Source organism: Panthera tigris, chromosome C2 (assembly GCF_018350195.1).
Source record: "Panthera tigris isolate Pti1 chromosome C2, P.tigris_Pti1_mat1.1, whole genome shotgun sequence".
Taxonomy (NCBI): domain Eukaryota; kingdom Metazoa; phylum Chordata; class Mammalia; order Carnivora; family Felidae; genus Panthera; species Panthera tigris.
The window spans coordinates 40,230,858-40,253,867 of NC_056668.1; the positions used below are offsets into that span (position 1 = coordinate 40,230,858).

The 23,010-nt window shown below is 34.8% G+C and overlaps 1 protein-coding gene across 2 annotated transcripts in view; it reads left to right on the forward strand.

Annotated features, from left to right (window-relative positions):
- Positions 1 to 23,010, forward strand: part of ZNF654 (zinc finger protein 654) — a 93,634-nt gene that overhangs the window by 32,353 nt on the left and 38,271 nt on the right. The window lies entirely within an intron of this gene.

Below are 23,010 nucleotides of genomic sequence, written 5' to 3' on the forward strand. Positions count from 1 at the left end.
TAAGTAGTTACAAAGATCAATAATAGAGGAAATAATAATAATAACTAATGGGAATGTAGAATTGGTTGTGTAAGGAGTTAAATTTTCTTCCACAGCAGGAAGTCAAGAAATAATATTTACAACTAGTAGGAAATACTGACAAATCTTATTATCATCATTGTTATTATCTTATTATCAACAGCAATTAAAAATTTTGCAAGTTGTTGTTCTGGAGCATTGGACTAGTGAGAGGACTTAACTCTTTCTGTACACTTAACATTTTTAAATCTTGTAGGTGTACTAATTTTATATATATTAACTATATGGGTTTTTTTTTTCTTTATATATGTATATATAAAATTTAAAAGAATGCATGTACATTGTGTTTCTTTAAAAGTTTATTTGTATATATTTAAATTTGGAGGTGGGAATGATGTGAGGTGATGAATATGTTAACCAGCTTGATTACAGTGATAATTCACTGTCTATATGTATATCAAAACATCAAGTTGCACACTTAAATACATACAATTTCTGTTTGTCAATTACACCCCAGTAAAGCTGAAAAAATTTTGGGGAGAAAGAGTTAGATTTATATAGATAACCTTGTATAGATTTTAAGAGCAATGCAGTGTCAAGAAAATTATATTATTAAAAAATATAGGGGCACCTGGGTGGCTCAATTGGTAAAGTGTCAAGACTCTTGATTTCCGCTCAGGTCATGATCTCACAGTTTTGTGAGATTGAGCCCTATGTCAGTCTCTGTGCTGACAGCGCGGAGCCTGCTTAGGATTCTCTCTCTCCCTCTCTCTCTCTGCCCCTACCCTGCTCGTGTGCTTGCTCTTTCTCTCTCTCTCAAAATAAACAAACACTTAAGAAAATATATTATTTTTATATTTATTTTATGATGCCCAAATGAATATGGGAGATGTATTAGGACTTTTTGATTATAGTTGACAAACTTAAGCTAGTTTAAGCAAAAAAAAGAAGGTCGTGGAGGGATTTAGTAGATGACAAAACCATGGAAAAGCAAGGACTAGAACTAGTCTCAGGATTTTCTGAATCCAGAGGGTAAAATGTCATCTAGAACTATTCTTTTCCTTTCTGTCTTCCCTCTTTTGTTCTCATTCACTTGGGCTGCTGACAGTTCTGGGATTAGGCATAGTTGATTAAGCAAGAGAGAAGAAACCCCCTCCCTCTGTTTGTAATTCTCAGAATAATTTTTGGGAGCTTGAGCTCAGCCAAGGTGATGTGCCCACTGCTTGGACTAATTGCTGTGTTTAGGACAGTGAGGAGTGAGAATGCTACATTGACAACCTGATCAGAACCATAGAAATGTTGGAGGGATGAGCAAGAAGTGAATCGAGGCAGTGTGAAGGAGAGCTGGCTAGGTAAACAAACGTAACAAATGTCTGCTACAAAGAGTGTCATTTTAAAAACTACCAAAACGGTTTTAGTTATTCTGTAATGATTTCTGAGGAAAATAAAATAAGTATTAAAAGAAATACATTATTTGTAAGAGGTGTTTTTCTTGTTTCAGTGCCTATTTGGATTTTTCCCCTCCTTTACCTATATAATGTGTGTTAACATTAGTGTTGTAATGGGAAATGCTTTTAAGGTTTTCAGAAGTACATTATTATTTTTTAAAATTTAACTCATTTGTTAGCTTCTGTTTCATTGCTTTCTAGCTTTTTTATTACTGCTAATGAAAAAAATATTAATAAGCAGAAGCAAATCTTAGATGGACAGTGCTAGATAAAAGAAAGCAAACTATCTTAACAAATTGTCAAAGAGTAATGTTCCTTATAAGGAAAACTTTCTGCATTATTTGAATTTAACAGAAAAGTTAATTGTATTTTTAATAACAGAAGAAAAATGAGGAAATAACAACATGGTGACTATTAAAAGAATAGCAAGTCTGTAACAGTGTTCTTTTTTTTTTTTTAATGTTTTATTTATTTTTGAGAGAGAGAGACAGAGCATGAGTGGGGAGGGGCAGAGAGAGAGGGAGACAGAATCTGAATCAGGTTCCAGGCTCTGAGCTGTCAGCACAGAGTCTGACGTGGGGCTCCAGCTCGCACGCTGAGAGATCATGGCCTGAGCCGAAGTTGGATGCTTAACCAACTGAGCCACCCAGGTGCCCCTCTATTTTATTTAAAGAAATATGTAAACCAGAAAATTCTTCTAATAATTATTCCATAATTATTCATTTATTCTTTCTGTAAATCTCTGTGCTTGGTTCTAGGCTAAAATAGAAAATAAGATAAGTCCTTGATCTCAAAGACCTTACAGAACTGAAAAAAAAAAGAAAAAAATATATACTTTTTAAGTTTTTTTAACGTTTATTTATTTTTGATATGGAGACAGAGTGCGAGCAGGGGAAGGCCAGAGAGAGGGAGACAGAGAATCTGAAGCAGGCTCCAGGCTCCAAGCTGTCAGCACAGAGCCCAATGTGGGACTCGAACTCACAAACCGTGAGATCATGACCTGAGCCGAAGTCGGATGCTTAACCGACTGAGCCACCCAGGCACCCCTGGAACTAAAAAAATCTTAAACAAGCAGTCATAATATTATTATACAATAATTATGAAAGAATTACAGGGTACAATGAGAGATTATAACAGGGGACTTGACTTGGTCTGAGAAGCCAGGGAAAGTTTGCTGGGTGAACTAATACTTGAGCTGAGCTCTGAACAAATGATAGTAATAAATTAGACAATGGAGCAGAAGAGCCTCCCAGGGATGGCAAATAGAATGTTCAAGGTGACTGGACAGGATATCAGGATGTCTAATGGATTTCATTATAATTCATATCTGTTTGTTGAATTCTTATTTATGATATATATCATGTATTTAAAATTTTGTATTCACTAGACACACTAAAAAATTATAGACAAGCTAAAGAATTAACAAGTAATATCTACAAGATTTTATTTTATGTGTGTGTGAGGCACACACACATACATATATATGAAATAAATGTTAAACATATAAATTACTATATTCCGTGTCCGTGCTCTCTGGTCTATATGTCCACCCTCATAAAAATCTGTTCCACTTTGTGAAGATGTGCCTTCTATAGACTGAGAGACTCTAAAAACTAGTTTTGTGAAGGTGTTCTTTACAGGAAGGAAAGTGGATTCTGTTTTTATTCATACCTGAGGTTTTTTGTTGTTTTTTTTTTTTTTTTTTTTTTTAATTTTGTGGAAATGAATATAGTCCTATAGAGAATTGTCTTAAATTGACTGACTATGATTTTACCTAGGTTGATTCTTTTTGTAAGCTGCATTTTCTAAAGAAATGGTTTTGCTGCATGTATATGTATATGTTTGCACTAAAAAGGACCTCAGATAAAATCTCTTTTATAGATAAGAAAATTGAGGCCTGAGAAGCCGAGGTGACTTGCTATTTTTTCCTCTTGTTTTACTGTTTTAGATTGATTAAACACCCATTCCTGTTTTACAGGTAGAACAAAGCCCAACACACTGAAACTAAGTGGATCTTCAGGCAGAGAACACTTTACTCGTTTCATATAAAATAAAAGCAGACTTTAATGCTGCCTTCCCAGCCTCCTTTTACCCCAACAGAAAGTAAATGTTCATAGACTTTAGCATTCCATGCAGGGTTCAGTGATGGACAGTATGTATTTGCCCGGCAGCCATTAGGTCCACAAAGATCCGTATGGTTCTCTGGAGAGGGAAGTAGTTCAGCTGGTAGCATTTATTATGTGTAGTGGCAAACACTACAAATGTATACCCTAATACGCCAAGTTGCCTGGGAGAGAAGACCAAAAGGCCTTTTCTTTGATGGAATTAAGTGGGTATAATCAGCATTTTATTTAGAGTGGCTAGACATTCATGTGTTAGGCCACACATGTGATGATAGATCAGTAACCCTTTTTGTTTATGTTGCCATAATGGACTGTCTTTCAATCACAGAATTTGTGCCTAATTTCGGTCTCTATTCAGCCAAGTTTTATTTGATTGTATTTATAACTTAGGTCTAGGCTTCAACTAACTTAGGAAATAGCCTAGAAATTAAAGGAAGAAAGGATAATTATAAAGGGCCATTTTTTGGGCAGGGCCAGGTCCCACAAAAGGTGTTTGTCTTAAAGGCCCCAATCCATGTATCCTTTCTCTGCAGCATATAGCACTTTCATTGCTTCTTGGCTTTTTAATTATTTTGATCATTACTTATTCAAAACCTTAATCACTTGTGGCAGTTAATTTCATTTATTTTATAGAGAAATCTAGGCTGTCTAGCCTGCTATTTCTTTGTTTCCTCTCTGTAAAAAAAAAAAAAAAAAAAAAAGATTCCCAGGGCTCCTGACTGGCCCAGTTGGTAGAGTATGTGACCCTTGATCTCAAGGTTGTGAGTTCAAGTCCCACATTGGGCATGGAGCCTGCTTAAAAAAGTTAATTAAAAAAAAAAAAAAAAAAAAAGGAAATGGCTTCCTTTTCAAGGAAATTGGTGGTCTTAAAATAAATCCCATGCCAAATTCCCTGAACACTGCTTTGTTTTTCTTTACCATTACATTGGAATATTTTATTTTCAGGATTTGTTGTCAACATTAGACAGACCTGCATGCATTTGTTTATATTGGCCATGTTTAGAAACTCAGCATTTGATTGGGTGCTTATGCTCGTAGTGACTCGAATCTTTTTTCTTATAAATTTGGTCTTTATTGCTCCATTTGTTAATTTCGAGGTGAAGCAGTTGAGACTGCATTTTATTGGCATTAAATAGTCATTTTATTGGCAAAGAGATAGAGATTATTAACTGATACATTTGTGTTGGCAGAGATGAAATGTGATCAGGTGATGACATACTCTATGCCCATCCATGTTAGTAAATATCAGAATCTAGACATATATACACGCATAGTTTTATAAAATAGTATTTCCTTGCTTTTTTATTATAAATGAAGGAAAGCTTGATAATTCTCTTGGTCAGTGTAGATATACAGAAACTAGAGAAAAAACAGTAGACTAAAAGCTGTTATTATTTCCACTGCTATTAGGAAGATTATTCTTTAGAAGAAGATGTGTATAGTCATTATGGTGTAAATACATGTTTGAATTTTTCTGAATTTTAATGTCATAATTTTGTGCTAAGCCAGATTCCTGAAAACTACAGATCTGAACCTCGTAACTTCTCCTTCCTTCCTCCCAGTAGCTTTGGTTCATAAAACTGGACCACAATGCCATACTGTCAGCTTTCATTGTGGAATAAAACAAGAAAAAGAAAAAAACAAAAACAAAACGAAATGGTTCTGAAATTGTTAAAAAAGTGACAAAATTTTGCTCATTGCTCCTTATACAGAAATCTTAAAAAATATTCCCTTACATGGACCTAACTTACATAAAGCAAATGTTAAGAAGCCTAAAGAGATAAATAGACAGCAATATAGGAATAGTAGGGAATTTAATACCCCATTTTCATCAATGGTTAGATCATGCAGACAAAAAAATAAGGAAACACTGGCTTTAAACAACACATTAGACCTGATGGACTAACCAGAGATATAGAGTATTCCATCCAAAAGTACATTCTTGTCAAGTGCACAGGATAGATCATTTATTATGCCACAAAAAAATGTTAATAAATTTAAGAAGATTGAAATAATATTAAGCATCTTTTCTGACCACAGTGGTATGAAAATAGAAATCAATTACAAGAAGAACAAAAGAAAAACTAAAGGTCAGTATCTCTGAGGAGCATAGATGCAAAAATACTCAACAAAATATTAGCAAACTAAATACAACAGCATATTGAAAGGATCATACACTAATCAAGTGGGATTTTTTTCCAGGGATGCAAGGATGGTTCAGCATTCACAAATCAATCAATGTGATACACTGCATTAACAAAGGATAAAAATCATATGATTCTCTCAATAGATGGAGAAAATCATTTAAGAAAATTTAACATCCATTTACGATAAAAAAAAAACAAAACCTCTCAACAAAGTAGATATAGAGGGAATGTATATCAACATCATAAAGGCCATATATGACAAACCCATAGCTAACTCATACTCAGTGGTGAAAAGCTGAAAGCTTTCCCTCTAAGAGCAGGAATAAGACAAGGATTCCCATTCTTGCCACTTTTATTCACATAGTAGTGGAAGTCCTAGCTAGAGCAATCATGGGGAGAAAAAAAGGAAAAGAAGAGAAGAAAAGAAAAGTCCTCCCAATCAGAAAAGAAGTAAAACTCTCTCTACTGGCAGATGACATGATATTACGTATAGGAAACTATAAAGATTCCACCAAGAAGCTATTAGAACTAACTTAAAAAGTCAATAAAGTTGCCAGATACAAAATCAATGTACAAAAATGTTGCATTTCTTTATGCTAATAATGAACTGTCAGAGAAATTAAGAAAGCAGTTCTATTTACAACTGTATCAAAAAGAATAAAATATCTAGAAATAAATTTCACCAAGGAGGTGAAAGACCTGTACTCTGAAAACTATATGGCATTATTGAAAGAAATTGAAGAAGACACAAATAAATGGAAAGATATTCAATGCTCATGGTTTAGAAGAATTAATGTTAAAATACCTATACCACCCAAAGCAATCTGCAGATTCAGTGCAATCTCTATCAAAAATCCAATAGCATTTTTCCCAGAAATAGAACAAAATAATTCATAAGATTTCAGTGGAACCATGAAAGATTCCAAATAGCTAAGGCAATCTTGACAAGGAAGAACAAAGCTGGAGGCATCATGTGACCTGATTTCAAACTATATTACAAAGCTGTAGTAATCAAAACAATATGGCATTGGCATAAAAACAGATGCATAGATTAATAGAGAATAGAGAGCCCAGAAATAAATCCATACATATATGGTCAGTTAATTTACTGGAGCCAAGAATATATATTGGGGAATGGACAGTCTCTTCAATAAATGGTGCTGGGAAAACTGGACAGCCACATGCAAAGGAATGGAACTGGACCACTGTCTTACACCGTACACAAAAATCAACTCAAAACAGATGAAAACTTGAACAATAAGACCTAAAACCAAAAACTCCTAGAAGAAAACCTAGATGATAAGCTCCATGACATCAGTCTTTGACACCAAAAGCAAAGGCAACAAAAGCACAATAAACAAGGGGCACTACATCAGACTAAAAAGCTTCTGCACAGCAAAAGAAGCCATCAACAAGATGAAAAGCAGCCTACCAGATAGGAGAAAATATTTGCAAATCATGTAGCTGATGAGAGGGTTAATATCCCAAATATAAAAAGAACTCCTATAACTCAACAGGAAAAAAACAGTCTAATTAAAAAATGGGCAGAGGATCTGCATAGACATTTTCCCAAAGAAGACCTACAGTTGGCTAACAGGTACTTGAAAAGATGCTCAACATCACTAATCCTCAGGGAAATGCAAATCAAATGACCGTGAGTTATCACCTCACACCTGTCAGAGTGGCTATTATCAAAAATACAAGAGATAAAGTGTTGGCAAGGATGTGAGAAAACCCTGGTGCTCTGTTGGTGGGAATGTAAATTGTTATAGCCACAATGCAAAACAGTGTGGATCACTCTCAAAGAATTAAAAGTAGAACTACTGTATGATTCAATAATTCTTCTGAGTATTTATCCAAAGAAAACAAACCTACTAACTTGAAAAGATCGGTACCCCTATATTCATTGTAGTATATTTACAGTAGCCAAGAAGGAACCTCAGTGCCCATTAATGGATGGATGGGTAAAGAAAATGTGAGATATATACATATATAAATGTACCACAAAACAGAAGGTGTCGTGTTATTTGTGACAACATGGATGGACCTTGAAGGCATTATGTTTAAGTGAAAGAAGTTAGAAAAAGACAAATATCATATGATCTCATTTATATGTGGAATTTAAAACAAAACAAATCCTAACCCATAGATACAGAGAACAGGTTGGTGGTTGTCATAGGTGGGCATTGGGGGTTGGGCCAAGTTGATGAAGATGGTCGAAAGGTACAAACTGTGCTGACAGCTCAGAGCCTGGAGCCTGCTTTGGATTCTGTATCTCCCTTTCTCTCTCTGCCCCCCCCCCCCCACTCATGCTCTGTCTCTCTCTGTCTCCAAAATAAAACACTAAAAAAATTTTTTTTATATAAATAGATCATTGGAATGTAATGTACAGCATGGTGACTGTAATTAATAATGTATATTTGAAAGTTACTAAGAGTGTACACCTTGAATGTTCACAAGAAAAAAAATTGTGACCATGTGTGGTTATGAATGTTAATTAGACTTGTGGTGGTGGTCATTTTGTAATATATACAAATATCATATTATATTGTATACCTGAAACTAAGGCAATGTTATATGTCAATTATATCTCAGTAGCAAAACTTTCCCCAGGATCCAGTTACCAAGACAAATATATATTTTTTAATATTTAATAATATTGTAAATATGTGACTTCTATTGGCTCTAGGCTATTATAGTTTTCTCAAGCTACGATATACTGAATAAGTTTTCCGTTCTAATTCTGTAACAGGGTTAGGGGGATAGAAAATAATTTCTTGCTCATCTTGTAGGGAATAGTCCTCAAATGCATATTTGTTTCCTTTTTTTACTTTTTTTTTTTTTTTTACCTTCTTTTTGATTAGTATAATATAGGTCGTTTCAATCAAGATCGAGTTAGGGAAATGTAAGTCATGCTAGATAATTTAGTAGAAGGAATGTAACTTCTAGTACCACTTAAAATGTTTTTAGAAGATCTGAGGAATAGATGAGGAGAGGATGGTGAACCCAAACTTGGTTATAGCAACCCAGGTTGCTATTAGCCCTAGAAATGGAAGGACAAGGGAAGAAGGAGGTATTATTAGAGTCCAGAGACTAAAGATGGTTGATAAGGGGAAGAACCACTGACCTGTATGAGAGGGGACCTTGGAAGAGATGTAATTACTGCTGAAAATGACCCAGAAGAAGAAGGGCAGGGGATAAAGACTTCTCAATGTTGCCTTTCACCTGTCTTTCATTTTGCCACCATTTCCCCTCTTTGGCCAAACCTAACTAGAAGCCAATTAGCTAATTAGAAGCTAATTAGCTTCTGTGTAAGTGACAGAGACCTGTTTTTGAAAAAAAAAAAAAAATCAAAAACAAAAACACCTGATTATTGAATTGTAGGTTAACAGGGTTTTTTCCCCCTTCCTCAGTACTTTAAAGATGTCCATCCCCTGTTTTCTGGTTTGCTTCCTCCCCACCCCTGATCTTATTTTTGTGGCCCTGTATCTAATGTGCCCTTTTGGGAGGCTGCCTTTAAGAATTTCCTTTTATTGGGGTACCTGAGTGGCTCAGTAGGTTGGGCATCCCACTTCGGCTCAGGCCATGATCTCATGGTTTGTGAGTTCAAACCCTGGTTTGGGCCCGCTTCGGATCCTCTGTCCCCATCTCTTTCTGCCCCTCCCCTGCCTATGCTCTCTCTCCCAAAAAATGAATCAACAGTTAAAAAAAAAAAAAGAATTTCCTTTTATCACCTTTTTGCCCCCTTTTTTTGTAATTTAAGTTTTGACTAGGTAATACATGTTTATGGTTCAAAATTCAAAAAGTATGGTGGATATACAAAAAGTATGGTGATATATTTTGCAATTTGTGTTTCCATTTCTATAGGCAATCAATGTAATTATTTTTTTGGGTTGCCTTACAAAAGATATTTTATGCATATACAAGAAAAAAATTGATTACCTTTTCCTCCATTTTACAAAAATTTTAGTATAGTACATACACTGTTCTGTACTTCCTTTTTTCACTTGGATATCTTTCCCCATTAACATAGAAAGGGCTTCATCAGCCATTAAAGTGGCTGCAGAGCATTTCAGTCTTACGGATATATAAAAATTTAATTTAATTAACCAATACTCTACAATGGGTATTTACTTTTTGTTCCAATCTATTACTGTTATCAACAACACTTTAATGAAATGCCATGTAAGAGTGGTCCTTGGAATATGTACAAGGATATACATACATATTTTTAATGTAGGTTTGTTGGCTTATTTATTTATTTATTTAGAGAGAACAAGTGGGGGAGGGGCAGAGAGCGACTCCCAAGCAGGCTCCACACTTGTCAGTGCAGAGCTCAACTCAGGGCTTGAACTCAGGAACCATGAGATCATGATCTGAGCTAAAATCAACAGACACTTACAAACCGAGCCACCCAGCAACCTTGTACAAGGATATTTGTATACTGTAGATGTATCTTAGGAGAATTGCTAGATAAATGAATTTGACATTTGTTATTTTGGTAGATAAGTGTCTTCTGTAAAGGTTGATCCAATTTACAATACTGCCAGCAGTGTAAGAGTACCTGTTTGCCTACACCTTTGTCAATACTTGTGTTTTTTAAAAAAATTTATGACAATTTTCAAACCTATTCAAAAGTAGAAGGAATATTATAATGAACTGCCCTTACCTATCATCAGCTCCAATAATTATCAACATATCATCAATCTTGTTTTGTCTATACATCCTCACTCCTTATCCATTTCTAGTTCTCTTTTTAGAAATTTATTATTGTTTAGTTTTTTGAGAGAGAGCACCCTGTGCGAGTGGGGGAGGGGCATTTAAATGTTCATTTATTTTGAGAGAGAGAGCATGAGCAGGGGTGGGGCAGAGAGAGAGGGAGAGACACAATCTCAAACAGGATCTGTGCTGTCAATGCAGAGCCTAACATAGGGCTCGATCTCACAAACCGTGAGATCATGACCTGAGCCAAAATCCAGAGTTGGGTGCTTAACTGATTGAGACACCCAGGTGCCCTAGTTCTCTTTTTTTTTAATTAATAGCTTTATTGGGGTATAATTTTCATATTATTAAATTCATGCTTTGTAAGTGTTTAATTGATAACGTTTAGTAAATTTAGAGTTGTGCATCTGTCATCACAGCCTAGTTTTACATTATCATCGTACCAGAAAGCTTCCCCCCCCCCCCCCCCGTGTTCATTTTCGGTCAATTCCCAGTCCCTGATCTATTTTGTATCTCAATAGAGTTGTTATTTCTGGACATTTCATACAAACAATATGACACAATGTGTAAACTTTTACATATGATTTCTTTCATGTAGAGTAATGTTTTTGGGGTTCATCCATGTTGTGGCACTTATGAGTAGATCATTCCTTTTTATCCTGAATAGTATTCCATTGTATGGGTATATAGTACATTTTGTTTATGTGTTCGGCAATTGATGGATATTTAGACTGTTTCCAGTTTTGGGCCATGAATATTTGTGTATAAATCTTGTGTGGACAGATGTTTTTATTTCTCTTGAGTAGCTACCTAGGAATGGAATTGCTAGATGTTATAAGTTATAGTTAACATTTTTAACCTAGAACTGCTGAACTGTGTCCAAAGTGACTCTACCATTTGAAATTCTAACAAGCTGTCTAAGGGGCTTTCCGCTGCTCCACATCTTCATTAAGATTATTATTTAGTATTTGTTTTCATTACTATTTTATTTTTCATAATAACCATTCTAGTAACTGTATGGTGGTATCTCAGTTTGGTTTTAATTTGCATTTCCTCAGTGCTGTTGATGGCAGCCATCTTTTTGTGTACTTACTTGCTATTGGATATCTTCTTTGGCAAAGTGTCTAGTCTTCAAATCTTCTGCCCACTTGTTAGTTGGTTTGTTTGCCTTATTCAGTTGTAAGACTTTTTTATATATTCTGTTTATACATTCTTTACCAGATAAGTGATTAGTAAATACTTCCTCCCATTCTGTGGCCTGTCTTTCCATTTTCTTATTGGTATCTTTTGAAGTTTATTCCTGGTTTTAAGAAATTTGATTGTAATTTGCTTTGTGTAGTTTCCCTCATGTTTCTTTTTTTTTTTTTTTTTTTTAATGTTTTTTAATTTATTTTTGAGAGAGAGAGAGAGAACATGCACACACACACATAAGCAGGGGAGGGGCAGAGAGAGCGAGGAAGATATAGAAACTGAATCAGGCTCCAGGCTCTCAGTTGTCAGCACAGAGCCTGACATGGGGCTCAAACCCATAAACCAGGAGATCATGACCTGAGTGGAAGTCGGACACTCAACTGACTGAGCCACCCAGAAGCCCCTCATGTTTCTTGATCTTATGCTTCTTGGATCTTTGGGTTTATAATTTTTTAAAAATTTTTTAATGTTTATTTTTCACAAAGAGAGACAGAGCATGAGCGGGGGAGGGGCAGAGAGAGAGAGGGAGACAAAGAATCCAAAGCAGGCTCCAGGCTCTGAGCTGTCAGCACAGAGCCTGATGCAGGGCTCCAACCCACGAACTGGGAGATCATGACCTGAGCCAAAGTTGGACGCTTATCCAACTGAGCCACTCAGGCACCCCTGGGTTTATAATTTTAACCAAAATTGGGAAATTCCTTAAAAAATTATTTTATGTTTTCAAAGATTTTTATTTTTAAGTAATCTCTATACCCAATATGAGGCTTGAACTCACAACCCCAAGATCAAAAGTTGCATGCTTTACTAACTTAGCCAGCCAGGTACCCCTCAAAAATTATTTCAGAAACCACCATTATGTTTTCTTAAGGGATGACATTTGAAGAGAATCCACAGTGGACCCACTGTTTACTGATGGTTCATTTTTTCATCTTACATACTGTAGTTTTTGATCTATAAAAGTTTTATTTGGGTCTTTTTTTTTTTTTTTTTTTTTTTTTTTTTAAGTAGACTACACGCCCAGCACAGAGCCCAGTGAACTCACAATCCTGAAATGAAGACCTGAGTTGAGATCAAGAGTCAGGCGCCTAACCAACCGAGTCACCCAGGAACCCCAATTTGGGTCTTTTATATACTTTTTTAACCTGATAATGGTTATTCTTTACCTTAGAAGTTGGCAAACTATGGCCTATGGGTCAAATGCTGCTCCTCCCCACCCCCCTTTTAAATATGGCTTCCAAGCTAAGAATAGTATGCATTTTTAAATAGTGGTGTTAAAAATGTGACAGAGATCTTATGTGGCCTCCCAAACCTAAAATAGTATCTGGTAACCCAGCCTCCAACCTAATCATAATCTAACAGTAGAGGAATTTAAAGCTGGTGGTGCACTGAAGGTCATGATAGCAACAACATAACACAAACCCACTTAATTGATGACTAGATTTACTTAAATTTCCCTAGTAAAGGCGTAACAGAAGAAAAGGCATGGCTATCCCAGGCATAAATACTATTAACATCAGTCTTTGCTGTTGTATATCATGAAGTCCAGCTTTTAGCTGAAAATTATAGACACGTTAAAAAAAAAAGCAAGGAAAAAAATGTACTATCAAAAGACAAATCAATTAGAAGAACTAAATTCATATATAAAAGTTGTAGTGGAAAAGGTGGGTAACATGGTTAAACATATTGAGAATTTCAGCAGAGAGATGGGACACTTTAAGAAGATTGAATGGAAATGTTGGAAATTAAAAAAACATAGTACTAGATGAAGAATGCCTTTGTTGGGCACATAAGTAGAGTTGACACAGTTGAGGAAAGAATGAATGAACTTGAATGTAAGTCAGTAGAAGTTACCCAGACTAAAAGTAAAAGAGAAAAATACACGAAAACAGAGCATTTAAGACCTTTGGGGAAATGTGAAACTGTATAATATATGTCTACTAGAATCCCAGGAGAAGAAAACTGAGGCTGAAGAAATACTGATAAAGTGACAGCCATGAATTTTCAAATCTAATGAAAGACATCCAACCAGAGATCCAGGAAACTCAGAGAACAACAAGTAGGATAATTTCAAACACTTACACACTGACCTGCCATCTAGATCACCTAGATGTATCAAATTCAAACTCTGAAAATCAGAGAGGAAATTTTGAAGGCTACCAGAGTCAAAAGGCATTAACCTAAATTAGAAGACTAAAGATAAGAAGTAGAGCAGAAATCTCAGAAACTAAGCCTGTCAGAACACAGTGAAGTGACATTTTTAAAGTGCTTAAAGAAAACAAAACAAAATAAACCCTCTCTAATCAAGAAGGAAAATTAAAAATGTTTTCAGGGGGGCTCCTGGATGGCTCAGTCTGTTAAGCATCTGACTCTTGATTTCAGCTCAGGTCATGATCTCACGGTTCTTGAGATGGAGTTCTGCATCGAGCTATGTGCTGACAGCTCAGAGCCTGCTAGGGATTCTGTCTCTCCCTTTCTGCCCCTCCCCTGCTTGTGCTCACTCTCTCTTTCTCTACAAATAAACATTAAAAAATAAAGATGTTTTCAGGGAAACAAAAGCTGAAAGAATTAATTCTCAGAAGACCTGAACTACAAAAGGTATAGTACAAATAGGATGCCAGACAGAAAATCTACCCAAAGAAACGAAGAGAGCTGGAAATGATAAAAACTGAAGATAAATATAAAATTGAATTTTTCTTATTTTTAATCACTGTGAAACATAACTGTCTAAAGCAGAGGTTGGCAAACACTGTTCTAAAGGGCCAGGTATTTTTAGACCTACAGGCTATAGAGTGGTTTAACTATGCAACTGTGCTCTTGTAGCACTGAGGTAGCCATAGACAATACATAAATAACTGCATGTGGCTGTGTCTCAATAAAACTTTTACAAAAACTGGCAGCCAGCCTTTGGGCCGTATTTTCCAAATGCCGAGACTAAAGCAAGTACAGTAAAACCTTAGCTTGTGGGCATAATTTGTTCTGGAAACATGCTTGTAATCCAAAGCACTTGTATATCAAAGCAAATTTCCCCATAATAATGGAAACTCAGATGATTCATTCCACAACCCCAATATATTCATATAAAAATGATTATAATACTGTAATATAAAACAATAAAGAAAATACAAAATATAAAGAAAAATAAATTAACCTGTATTTACCTTCGAAAGCCTTCGTGGCTGGTGTGAGGGAGACAGAGAGGAGGCTTATTGTGTAGGATGACTTTCACTATCACTAATGGAATCACTGCTATTTATTGGCTCAGTGGAATCTTTTTCTGCCTGGGGGCCATTGGGTACAGTCACATGGATGTTGACTATGGTACAGTATTAATAAACTCTTGTCATATACTGTATTTAATGTAACTGGCAATAAGGCAGCAGAGGAAAGGGTCTATATCTGCAGGCAGCCTGACCTAGAATGAAGCAAAGCATTCCTAAGCTTACTCATGTATGGAAAAGCAAAGGACTGTCCATAGGTACTTCAAAGTGACAAAAAATACACTAGCGCCAGTTGTGGGCACCTTCCAGTGTTCTGAAAAATCAGATTTCTGCCAGACACCACAGCCTGAGACTAAGCATCTGAGCATGGGAGACAATCACCCACAATCCCACAGCGAGAGAGAGAATCATTGGCTTATTGTGTGACATTCAGCGTCATGTACTACTCGTACTACTCGTATTGCAAGACATCGCTCATTTATCAAGTTAAAATTTATTAGAAATGTTTGCTTGTCATGTAGAACACTCACAGAACAAGTTACTTGCAATCCAAGCTTTTACTATATTGTAGTGAAATGTTGGTTTAAAGTGAAAATGAATGACAAGAATACCACAAAGATTATTATAGTAAACCTAAAGCAGCATAATATTTGAAGGTATGCTGGGACTTCTTAAAGATATATATTGTAAATCCTAGGGTAACCACCAAAAACATTGAATACAGAGCTGGCCATATTAAGCCTAAGTAGAGATAAAATAGAATCATAAAATTATTTAGTCCAAAAACAGGTAGAAGAAGAGGTCAAGGGCAACAATGAACCAAAGAGAACAATAGAAAACCGTTTATTAAGGGGCACCTGGGTGGCTCAGGTGTTTAAGCATCCCACTCTTGATTTCAGCTCAGGTCACGATCCGTGGATTGTGAGATTGAGCCCCGTGTCAGACTCTGAGCTGACAGCACAGAGCCCGTTTGGGATTTTGTCTCTTTGTCTCTCTCTCAAAAAAAAAAAAAAGAAAAAAAAAGAAACTAAAAAACACCCAAAAAAACACAACTATTAAGAGAGTAGGTCCTAATCTAAGCACATCAAAAATTATATTACGTGTAAATAATCTAAGCCTATTAAAAACAATGGTTGGTTGGATAGAAAAAACAAGATCCGCTAACAGGTATATATATCCATACCCCTATGTCCTTTTTTATGTGAACAGATACATACTTTACTTTTTTTTTAAACTTAGTATTATATCTTAGAGATTCCTCCATAGTGATACAGATTTAGTTTAAGCTCCTGTTTATATCTCATAGTATTCTATTGTGCAGATGTACCATAATTTATTCAGTCATACCTTCTAATGATAGATATTTGGATTGCTTACATTATTTTCATATTCTAAATAGTACTATAATTAATATCCTTTTGCATACAGTTTTTTTGTTTACATTTTTACCAGTAGATTTTGGGGTGCTTTCCTAGAGTCTATCAAAGAATGGATAGATATGTAATTTGCTAAGTAGTCCACAGTTCTCTCTATAATAGCTTGTCACCTTTTACACTGTCACCCACAAAATTAGGCCTTGTTTACCTTCGACCTCACCAACTGAGTATAATCAAACTTGATTTTTCTGCTAAAGAGAAATGGCATTTCAGTGTAGTTTTAATATGTATTTTTTTTTATTGTGAATGAAGTTTAACATTTTTCTGCATATCATTACAAACCATTATTTTTTCATTTATCTTTTGATTTTGCTTATGTTTTTTAGACATTTTAAAAATGTAATTAAAATTTGTCAGTATTTCTCTCTTGCTTCAGAACCTTTTTTTAAACTTTTTTTTAATGTTTATCTTTGAGAGAGAGAGAGAGAGAGAATGAGCAGGTAGGGGCAGAGAGAGAGGGGGACACAGAATCGGAAGCAGGTTCCAGGCTCAGCTGTCAGCACAGACCCGAATGCAGGGCTCGAACTTGTGAACCATGAGATCATGACCTGACCGAAGTCAGAAGCTTAACCAAATGAGCCACCCAGGTGCCCCTATTGCTTTGGAATCTTGAATTATAGTTAAGAATGATCTAAAGAAAAATGATTTATCTATAGCCAAGTTATATGGGATTTTTTTCCTGATATTTGTAATGCTTAATTTTTTACATTTAAGTTTTTTATCTATTTTGAATTTTTTCTTGTTTGGAAGCTGGAGTGAATCAATTTTGTCTTTATATAACATTTGGCTATGCAATATGAAGAAGTCAACTTTGCCCCTACTGATTTGAGATGTTGCTTTTGTTGTATACACACTTTTCACATGCGGTTGGTCTATTTTTGGATTTTTCCTTTCATTAGGCTATTTGCTCATCTGCCAGTATAATGCTGGTTCAATATAGAATATATTGGTTCAATATAGAATGTTGGTTCAATGTAGGTTCAAAATGTTTTAATGTTGGCTAGTTCCTTTTCATTGCTCTTGCTGTTTCATGGTTTTTCTTAGATATTCGACTTTGTAAATCAACTTGTCTACCTCCAGAAAAACTTGAAAGTGCTTTTACTGTATGTAAAATTTTTAATTACTTAAGGAGAATTGAGTGCTTAACTTATTGAAGTATGTACTTTATATGTTCTTTACATTCTTCTAATCCAAGGACACTGGAATAATAATGCTATTTTTTTGTTGTTGTTGTTAATTTGAGAGAGAGAGAGAGAGAGAGAGAGAGAGAGAGAGTAGGGGAGTGGGGTAGGGGGGGAGAGAAAGAGGGAAAGAAAATCTCAGAGTCTGCGTGGGGCTTGATCCACAACCCTGGGATCATGACCTGAGCTGAAATTGAGTCAGACACTCAACTGACTGAGCCACCCAGGTGCTTCAATAATGCTAAAATTTCTCCTTCCAACTTAAATGCTATTTATGTCATGTATTTTTGCTATATTTTAAAGCCCAGATGAGGGGCACCTGGCTGGCTCAGTCAGAAGAGTGAGCACCTCTTCATCTTGGGGTCATAAGTTTGAGCCCCATGTTGGGTGTAGAGATTACTTAAATAAATAAAACAAAACAAACTATATATATATATATATATATATATATATATATATATATAGTTTGTTTTAAAACTATTTAAAAAATAAAACTAAAAAAAAAATATATATATATATATTTTTTTTAAATAATAATAATAAAGCCCAAATGAGATTATTTCTTCATGCTGTCAAAATTTGTAGCCTGTATATTCACTAATTCTCATCGTAGATCCTTCTTGCTAATGTGATCGCCTATGTGTTTGAAAACAGCTTTTATTTTTCTGTGGTTGTTTATACCTTGCTTTTGGTATTTGATATTTTATAGTTTACTGTGATTAGCTAGGTGTAGACTTAATTTTTATTAATCCTTATGGGATTTCTTGGGCTTACTGGATCTGAGGTTGGTATTTTTTCATCAATTATGAAAAAGTCTTCCTTGTTTTTGTCTTTGCCTCATTTCTCTCTCCCTCCCTCCCTCCCTCCCTCCCCCTTTCTCTCTCTTTTTGTGCAAATACAGTTAGACATGTTAGACAGGTATACTCCATTACCTGTATCTCCAGTTCTTGATTGTGTTTTTCATTTCTCTCTCTACATTGTACTCTAATTTAGTAAGTGGATTTCTTGCATTTGGTTGGTTAAGCATCATACTTGATTGGAATTTTCTTATGGTGGATAAATACAAAAATCCACATTCTTATATTTTAGTATGAAAATTACTTATATGCTACAGAGACCCAAAAAAGAATAGTGATTCTAGTTATAACTACCAAACAATCTACTATGTGTGTCTTATTTTAAGGAAGTATGGTACCTTATTTCCATTTGTAATAGATCAGAAATTATGGTCTCATTTACAAGCATCCCGATGACATAATATAGTTTGTTTCATAAATAGGGACTGCAGCAGTACTCTTGTTATGCAAGCTTGTGTAGCTCATAAGCTATGATGAATGGTGGAAGTCCCATAAGTATCATTATATATGGCATAATTTTTTTTACTTCAAAGGCATGTTATTTATCATGTATTTGTTTCACTATAAATAATTTATATTTTATATAAATCATTTTGTTCAAGTAATTCTATTTTGAATAACTTAATTTACATAAATGAACTTTAGGTAACTCATAACTTGGACTAGGGTTAATTATACATCGATTAGTATATAGACTGTTAATATTAAATATGTATTATACATACATTAAACATGATATTAAACATACTCAAAATTAGTATAAACATTATACAATAATAAATTTTTAGAAAGAAACCTCTTTTTTTCCTTTTTTTTTTAAAGTTTGCTTATTTATTTGTTTATTTAGAGAAGGAATCCCAAGCAGGCTCTGCATTGTCAGCGTGGAGCCTGATGCAGGGCTCAAATTCACAAACCATGAGATCACGACCTGAGCTGAAACCAAGAGTTAGATGCTAACCAACTGAGCCACTCAGGTGCCCCAAGAAAGAAATGTTTTGAAAATCTTCATAATTTAAGTGAAGAAAAAAATCTTCATAATTTAAGTGAAGAAAATCTTAAAAATCTTCATAATTTAAGTGAAGAAAAGTTGATGTCTCATATTTCAACACAATTGCCATAGTACACAGCAGAGAAAAACAAATCTATGAAGATCTTGTGTTTCCTTTTAGATTATTGAAGGAATTTTGAAGGCAATGTTAATAATAAAAATTAATAGTACTGTATTTTTAGCAAGCATCTATAGCACTACCAGGGATTGTTCTAAGTGCTTTACAAGAGGTAGTTATTATTACTGTTCTATTTTAAATAAACGGAGGCATAGAGATATTAAGTGACTTCCCCAGGGTTACATATTAAGAAAATAGTGTAGGGGCGCCTGGGTGGCTCCATCGGTTATGCGTCCGATTCTTGGTTTCAGCTCAGGTCACGATTTCACAGTTTCGTGAGTTTGAGCCCTGTGTTGGGTTCTGCACTGAATGTGGAGTCTGCTTGGGATTCTGTCTCCCTCTCTTTCTGCCTCTCCCCCACTCACGCTCTTTCTCAAAATAAATAAATAAACTTAAAAAAAGAAAAGAAAAGAAAATAGTGTAGCTGAGATTGAAACCGAAACACTGTGGTTCTAGACCATGGGTGAGTAAAGGGCCAGATAGTAAATATTTCAGGCTTAGCTCATAAGGTCTCCGTTGCCACTACTCAATTCTGTCATTGTAGTGTGAAAGCAGCCATAGCCAATATGTAAATAGATGAGTATGACTGTTTTATAATAATATCTTTTATTGACAGGATATTTGAATTTCATGTAGTTTTAAACTGTCACAAAATGTTATTGCAGCTTTTTTTTTTTTTTAACAATTTAAATATGGCTAACTATTCTTATCGTGCATTATTCAACAGGCCATCATTGAGCCAGATTTAGCCTGTGGACAGTAGTTTGCCAGCCCTGCTCTAGACTGCTACATATATTTTGGGGTTCTACTTTGTTCTTATTTTGGACTCATTTACCCTCTACCATATAGAGTTGTCTTCCATGAGGGCTAGACAACTTGATCTCTACACCTTTTGTTGATCCTTTACACTGATCAGCAGGAAGTACAACAGGATTGAAACCTGAAGTTTCTCCTTCCACATATAATCTAGATATTTTTTCCCCTGGTGATTGCGCAAGTGCATAAATACTTGTTGACTTCCCTGAATCTTAATCTAAGGCAGAGCTAGGTAGATCATGTTGTTCTGTCTTTTTTTACTCTTTAATTACTTTGCATGTAGTTTTTATCATTTTAATATCATTATCAAGGAGTTGGGCCTTGTTACTGAGGTAGCTGATAGTGAGGCATGCGTAGATCTCTCTTTTGTCATGGTGGCTCCTCTTTCTTGTTCACATAATTCAGACATTATATAATTCTGCATATTTTGTTGAATTCTCTACAAGGTCATGTGCATCTGTATATTCCTATCTAGAGCACATTTTATTTCCACTAAGAATCTTTGTTAGCTCTCCCTCTTTCAATACAATTAATTGCCCTAACAGTCAATACTATCTACCCAACATAATGATGCAGTCCCTCCCCCTTCTACCTAGTGTAAATCTAACGCCTCCTCCATCTTTCAACATGTTATAATAGAGACATGTGTAAGGTACAATACTACAATAGCACAGAATCAGCTACAGAGAAGGAAGGGTGGTTTAGACCAAATTCCTAGGTGAAATTGTGTAAATAGGTCTCGAGGAGGCAACAAATCCAAAGACCTTAAAAGCTAGGAGTTAAGGGAATGGGGAGAAGTTTGCTGTGATTGGAGAGCATGACATTTGTGATAAAAGCTATGTGTGTTAAGTGTAGTTTTGAGTCAGACATAAAAGTTCTTACACTGTGGTAAGGAATTTGTATTTCCTGCTCTAGGTTAATGATCTCAAATACCTATATAGAATAGGAAGGGAATGATAGTAATAAGTAAGTCAAGCAGCTAGTATGTTGGAGAAATAAGAGAGGTGAATGGAGACTGGCCAGTTGGAAAGGAGGTTCATGGTTTGTCTAAAGGCAGTAGAGTAGATGCCCATCTCATAGAAGGATGCAAACCCTGTGTTATTGGGGCTCTTAGTTTTTTAAGAGCTCACAGAAATTTAGATTTAATCTGAAGTAGCACAGTTTTTAAATATTAGCAACTGACTAAATAAAAAAAAAAAAAATTACTCATACAAAACAAATGTGTCAGCTGAAGGTCTTTGCTTAAATGGTACAGTCCAAACAGCAATTTGTAAAGTCTGTTAAAGTAGTCAAATCATTCTGTGTTTTAGGACGATAACAATGGCAGCTATATTGAACATGGATTTTAAGTAAGTGTGGAATAATAGCAAGACTGAAGATAGGAAGGACCTGTTAGAAGTTTAAAGATGAGATAGATGTGAATTAATGCTTTGTTAATAGGGATAGAGAGGAGTCCAAATGTAGACTGTTGGAGCTTTTTCCATATTCATTGATAGTAAATTAAGAATTACAAAAGAGTTAATAATGACACATAATTATTTTTATTCCTGACACCTAAATTCTGTTTTACTTATGTGGACTCATTTGATTTTACCAGTTTGTTGCATATCCTTCTAGATACTTTTGACAATATGCATTGGTATTCATGTGCCCTCTACCCCCCCCTTCACACAAATGATAATATAATTAATATATTTCTGCATCTTTCCTTAACAATATATCTTGGAATTTTTTTCTTATCTATTCATACAGATATAAGTGTATTCTCACTAAAATTCTCATTAAAATTTGCATTATATTTCATTGTATGGGTGTATTAGAATTCATTTACCCAGCCCCCTGTGGTAGACATAATGTTTCTCTTCTTATGCTGTTACAAATAATCTACGGATGCATATCCTTATATATGTCTTTAAGCTAATGTGTGTATGTTTGCCTGATTTAGTTCCTCTAGGTGGAATTGGCTAAGTCAAATGATAATGTGTACATTGTAATTCTTCTGATGATTATAACTGTTGCCCTTAAAAGAGGTAGTACCTCCTACCATCCCTCCAAGATATCAGAACCGATTTCTCTACATCAGAACTATCATAGAATATACCAACATTTTCACTTTTGTAAATATGATAGAAAAGGTATTTCATCTTTATAAATTTTTACTTAATTAAGTAGAGTATCTTTTCATATTTGAAAACAAAATCCACTTGTGTTTCTTTCCTGTGAGGTAGCCCTCTCTTACCCAGTTGTTAACTTTTTAAAAATTACTTGTTTAAGCTTTTTAATTAAGGGAAATCAGCAAAGAATCTTTCTCAGTGTATCATTTTGCTTTGATTGTTTTTATGTTTTTGGTCTGCTGACATTTAAAAATTTTAAGTAATCAAATTTTTATAAAATATAATTTTATGGGGCATGGTTATTATGTTATTTAGAAGAGTCTTTGTAATATTGTGTAATACTTGAGTGTTTTATATAATTTTTAAAAGTGTATTATCTCATAGTTTGCATCTTAAAAACTTCATTCTTTATTAGTGATTAATTTGGATTAAAGGCAAAAAGTGTTTAAAAAATGCAACTATAGGTATTCCTAGTTGAGGATCTTCTAGGTGAATTAAAATCTAAAGATTTTGACATGCTTGTCATTTGTACTACTTTAGGACTGCTAAGTAATACTAAATAATTTTTATAGT